Source organism: Erinaceus europaeus, chromosome 1 (assembly GCF_950295315.1).
Source record: "Erinaceus europaeus chromosome 1, mEriEur2.1, whole genome shotgun sequence".
In the NCBI taxonomy this organism is placed as follows: domain Eukaryota; kingdom Metazoa; phylum Chordata; class Mammalia; order Eulipotyphla; family Erinaceidae; genus Erinaceus; species Erinaceus europaeus.
In genome coordinates this window covers 143,512,985-143,518,550 of record NC_080162.1, presented here as the reverse complement: position 1 = coordinate 143,518,550, position 5,566 = coordinate 143,512,985, and the positions used below count along the sequence as shown (strand labels likewise).

Below are 5,566 nucleotides of genomic sequence, written 5' to 3'. Positions count from 1 at the left end.
TGACTCAGGGAGGTCTTCCTGTGCTGGCAGACAGCCAGACCTCCCCCCAGAAACAAACAAACCCAAGCACAGCGGATGGATCCACAGCTGATCCCAGGCCCTTGAGCAGTGAAGGCTTCTTTCTGTCCACATGAACTAAGGTTTGTGCCTTGTTACGCAGCATAATTACAGCGAAAACTCGCTGATCCACCTGTAGAGGTCATTGCAAGAAGGATGGCTGAGCACCCATAGTGAAAGCAAGAAGGGCCCATTATACCAGGACAACAAAGGTACTCCCCCTGTGCCTGTTGTAGACAGCTCAAATGCAACATTGCCAGAAGGGAGGGCAGAATTCATCCACAGCAAGGTAGTCTTTCTGGTAGTTATGGGGGGCAGGGGGGGGGGGGGAGACTGATCTCCCCTTGCAGGTCAGAATAGGCTTTGTAGCCAGTCTCATGTTGCTGGGAAATTGTGCAGATGCATTCACATCTGCCGTATCCGCCGTGTTATGCCCTCAGGACATTGTCTATATCCCCGCATATTTGGAGTGCTTTGGTTACTCCTCCCCCTCCCATTTTCACAAGAGGTATCATCCTATCCTGGAGTGCTATGGTTACTCCTCCCCCTTCCCATTCTCGTGAAAGCTACTCCTATAAAAACCCTTCGTTTTCCGCACCTCGCTCTCTTGCCAGCGCTTCACTCCGGTGTTCAGACGCAGGAAAGGTTACCGCGTGAGGCGGCCATTTTCACTACCTTCACGTGGCCCAACCTGCTTCTCTAGCACCCAACTCTGAGGTGCCAGCGCAAATAAAGATTTATGTTTCCTCTTCACTCCGGACCCCCTCTCTCTCTTCTCTGCGGCCCATGCTCAACAACATCATGTCATTCTAATATTCCTGGAAACAGCTGTATTGTGTCCAGGGGGTGGAGGCCAGTGGTGTTTTTATGGGGAGGGAATCTGCAGAGTAACTCCTGATGTTACTGCTTTATCAAGGCAACTTCCCTCCCTGGCTCTGGGTTGCTCCCCCCCCCCCCCAAGAAGCAGGTGGACCTGTGCCTTCCCTTGCACCCTTTCACCCACCCTCCACACACACACACACACCTCACACACACACCCTGGAGCAGCTAGAGCTGTCCTCAGGAACAAGAATCCTGCACAGAGGAGCTAATCACTCATAGTGCCCACACCCCCACCCCACCCCCAAGCCATTCCTGTGGCTAGCAAGCCATTTGTAGAGTGAGTAATCTTCCCAGTGTTGGAGTTACACTTGAAAGGAATGTTAACAGCCTGCCACAAACATCATGTATATCAAAGCTGTGGCAGCTTTTGCTTGTTTTGATTCTTCTCTTTCCCAGTGAAATGCTCCTGTGTCTGCCCCTGGTTTGAAGCATCCATGTACTCCGTGGAGGAGGAACAGCTTGCTCACTGGGTAGGGCGTGTGCCTTGCTAAGTGTGTGGCCTGAGTTCAAGCCCTGACACCATATGGGAGATACTATAGTGTCAGAGGAGGGTCTAGTGTGTTGGTCTCTCTCTCTCTCTCTCTCTCCCTCCCTCCCTCTCTCAAATGAGAAAGTGTCTCACATGTGCATTGGTTGTGGACCCACAAACAAACAGACAAACAAGTAAGAACATTTATATATACTAAAAAATATTTATCTGTTGAGCAAATAATGTTTTCACCCTGCCCTGCCACTCTAGGAAGACTGGTTCTGAAATGAGTGCAGCCTGGAATGTTCCCAGCTGTGACTATGAGCTGTGAACTCAGGCCCATAGGGACTTAGAGGTTACACAGGCTCCTGTGCTAAATATATATATATATGCCCTGGATCAGGTGAATGAGATAAACAGTTAATTTTATTCATAGATTTTTTTTTAAGAATGAGAGCTACTCTCTACCCTAACCCAACTTTCTAGCCTTTTTCTCTACTTAGACATAATTTTCTCAGACAATATTTTTTTATCTAACTTCATGTAAGCTGTCAAACTCAAGCAAAAAACAACCATAGTTGTGGGGCCCTAGGAACATGCCTAACATGGACTTCTGAACTTTCTTCCACCCTAAGATCCCTATTCTCATCTAGTCTGTTTTTACTTTTTGGTTCCTGTTCATTAACCATTTTGTCTTTATATTCTGCCACTTTCCAGTCATCAAGCTGTAAACACTACCATAATTCCATCCTGACTTCTCTGGGCAAAGGACTTCACCAATGTGTCCTGGAACCTCACGTCTCCAGAGTCCTACCCCATTATGGAAAGATAGAAACAGGCTGGGGGTGTGGATCTACATGCCAACACCTATGTCCAGTGGAGAAGCAATTGTAGAAGCCAGAACTCCTACATTCTGCACCCCCCAAAACAATTTTGATCCATATTCCCAGTGGAGAAGAAGTGATAGGAGGAAGAGAATGTGAGAGCTCTGAAATCCAGCTCCATCCTGGGGCAAGAGGAGGAAAAAGGGAGGACATTTGGATGTAGTAATAGTGTTATATGTGGCTTGAAAGGTAAGAGAGGACAGGAGCTGGAAGAAAAAGGGGGTAATTATGTATAAATATAGACAGATAGTTGTAAGGATGATAGTTAACTCATATCTGCAACCTTAGGAGAACTGCTGTGACTTGCAATGGAGGGATTTGGGATTCAGAACTCTAGTGGTAGAAATGGTGTGGAATTATACCCTCTGTTGACATGTAATTTTGTCAATCAATATTGTTACTAATAAAATTGAAAAACAAATGCGCTTTAAAAAATAGTGTTTGTCATTACTAGGAGTTATCCTACTCTAGGATGACTTTTTCAGACAGGAAGAAAGAGACAGAGGATAAAGACTGACAGAGAAAGAGAGATGGAGGGAGAGAGAAAGAAAAACAGAGGGAAAGAGAGATCACATCATGAAAGCTTCCGCCAGTAGGGTGGGAACCACACTGGAACCTGAATCACTTGCATGGCAAAGCAGGTGCCCTCCCAGATGGGCTATCCCACTGACCCTGCATTTTAGTTTGCTTTCCATGACTAGTTTGGATTGGACTTAGGGCAGCCAGTTGACTTCCCTCACCTAATGCTCAGGGAATTCTTGAATGAACCCGGAGGAAGCATCAGACAAACAAGTGACTGGCATGCTCTTGGTTGAGGCATGCCTAGGAGTGAAGAAACACTGGCTCTGTGCACCCCCCTCCCACTGTGCTCCCATCCCACTCCACCCCTTGTGGCCTCAACTGCCTGAATCTGCTCAGACTGTCTCAACCAGAGCATCACACAGGAAGTGCTTCCCATAGCTCACACTGATTTCCCTGCAGTTACCAAGGCTGAAAAACATCTAGTTCCTGGCAGGTTTAGGGCCTGGTAGTGGTTGGGGGGGGGGGGGCGGGAACCTACATCCTTATTCACAGTGGACATCACTGTGTCCTCATGGAGAGGGAGAAGAGGGGTATCCTCTAATGTTTCTTGTAGAAGCAAACAAATTGTCATTATGAGGCCTCCGCTCTCATGATATAACCACCCTTCCCAAACAACCTCACCCCTTAACACCACCACACTGGGGCTTAGGCTATCATAATGTGTGGGTGGTGGTGCACCTATATGAGTGCACATGTTACAAGCAGAAGGACCTGGGTTCAAGCCCCAGGTCCCCACCTGAAGAGGGAAAGCTTCACAAGTGGTGAAGCAGGGCTGCAGGTGTCTCTCTGTCTCTCTCTATCTCCCCCACTCTCTCAATTTCTGGCTATCTCTATCAAATAAATAAAGTTTTTTTTAAGGTTTAAAAAAATGTGTGTGTGTGTGTTGGGGTGAGATGCAGGCACTCAAGCAATAGCTCTATGCCTCTGTAGGGGGGCTCAGGGCCCTGGAGCTGCCTGAGTGATCTTCGCTGTCTTAATCCATCCCTCCTGCTGGCTCTGTGAGCACACCTCCCTCTAGCACTGTCCATTTCTCCTTGCACCCTGTCTATTTTTAAGATGTTATTAGAGGTGTAAGATCATAATTAATCTGTCCTGATGAATAACACCATTTCTCGGGAGGCAGCTCAATGCTTTTCACCTTAAAAATCATGTTGGTTTACGGGCACTTTCTTGTGGCTAATCACTGTGCAGTCTGCTCTTTCCATTTTCTACTTAGTAACCTTTCTAGAGCCACTGTATGAATCTGAGAAGCAGCTAACAAGTGGGCTTTTTAAACTTCATTTTGGTTTTTAGCTCACAACAGTCCCTGAATTTTAACAGGCTTTCTGAGTATGTGTATACCTGATTATTATTTTATTATTATTAGTTTCTTTATTGAGGGGATTAATGGTTTGCTGTTGACAATAAAATACAGTAGTTGGTACTTATTATTTAGCATGATTTTCCTTGGCTTCTTCTCCTTTCTAGTCTACTCTTGGGCTGATTTTATTATATCCTTACTTCCCTTGACCAATTGCCTTTGTTCTCCTCTTAGTTTGGTCATTATAATACCTGTTTCTATTATTTTAGCATTTGCCAAAATTATACACATTCTTCTTGTACATTATTTTCTACCAAAGTGGGATCTTTGGGGCTATACTTCCTCTAGGCCACAGGATTTCTGCTTTTAGAATTTCATTTCTGCCCTTTTTTGAGAAAGGTGAAGATGGAAAAAAAAAAAAAGCAGATGGTTAAGCCTAAGACACCGAGAATAATAATTATAATCATTCCTGCAGGATGCACAACAACTCTCCCTCTCAGTTTAGGAGGGCCGTCCTGAGAAAAAGACTGGCTCTTAAAGGCACGAGAGGACAACTAAAAAAAAAGAAAAGAAGAATAATAATTATAATCATTCCTACTACTTTTCATTTTGAACAAGTCCTATCACTTTACCCTATGTGAGGTGATCTGGAGCCTCTGATACAGGAACAATAAATGATTATTTAAGACTCTAGCTTGGTGCTAAGAGGTTCAACATGGCTCACATTTACTTCAGCCAGTGCTGTTTTTATGTGCATTTCTCTGGAAATCTTATACGTTGCACATTTTTTCATATGTCTGTTGAGCCTTTGGAACTATTTCTCTTTTGAACCTTTTATTAGCAATTTAATGACGACTGTCAAGACTGTGGGATTAGAGGAGTACAATTTCTTACAATTCCCATCACCAGAGTTCCATATCCCCTCCCCTCCCTTTAGAAGTTTCTCTATTCTTTATCCTTCTGGGAGTATGGACCAAAAATCTTTATGGGGTGCAAAAGGTGGAAGGTCTGGCTTCTGTAATTGCTTCTCTGCTGGATATGAGTGTTGACAATTTAATCCATACTCCTAGCCTGTTTCTATCTTTCCCTAGTGGAACTCTTTCTTGACTTGAGATAGTGAGCTATGGGAGAACAATCAGAGATATGGAACCAGTCTCTCTGCCTTCAGTGACTGAGGACAGGGGCTAGAATTTAGGGACTAGAACCTGGAAAATGCAAGGAAATTAGTCTCTCCTGGAACAGATAGGAACACAATTCCATCAACTTTTGAATTATGTCAGACTGCTAATATACAGAGTCAACAGACTATAAGTGGGTAGTTTTATTTGGCTCCTAAATTTGTGGTAAATTGTTACAGGAACAAAAAAAAAAAAACCAATGAGATGCTCTTTC

At 44.5% G+C, this 5,566-nt stretch overlaps 1 non-coding gene across 1 annotated transcript; it reads left to right on the top strand.

The window, feature by feature from the left end:
* The first annotated feature begins 4,637 nt into the window (after positions 1 to 4,637).
* On the top strand, positions 4,638 to 4,729 carry LOC132542960 (small Cajal body-specific RNA 11). Its single transcript, XR_009553929.1, has one exon. It is a non-coding gene; the product is annotated as a small Cajal body-specific RNA 11 (non-coding RNA).
* The last annotated feature ends 837 nt before the right edge of the window (positions 4,730 to 5,566 follow it).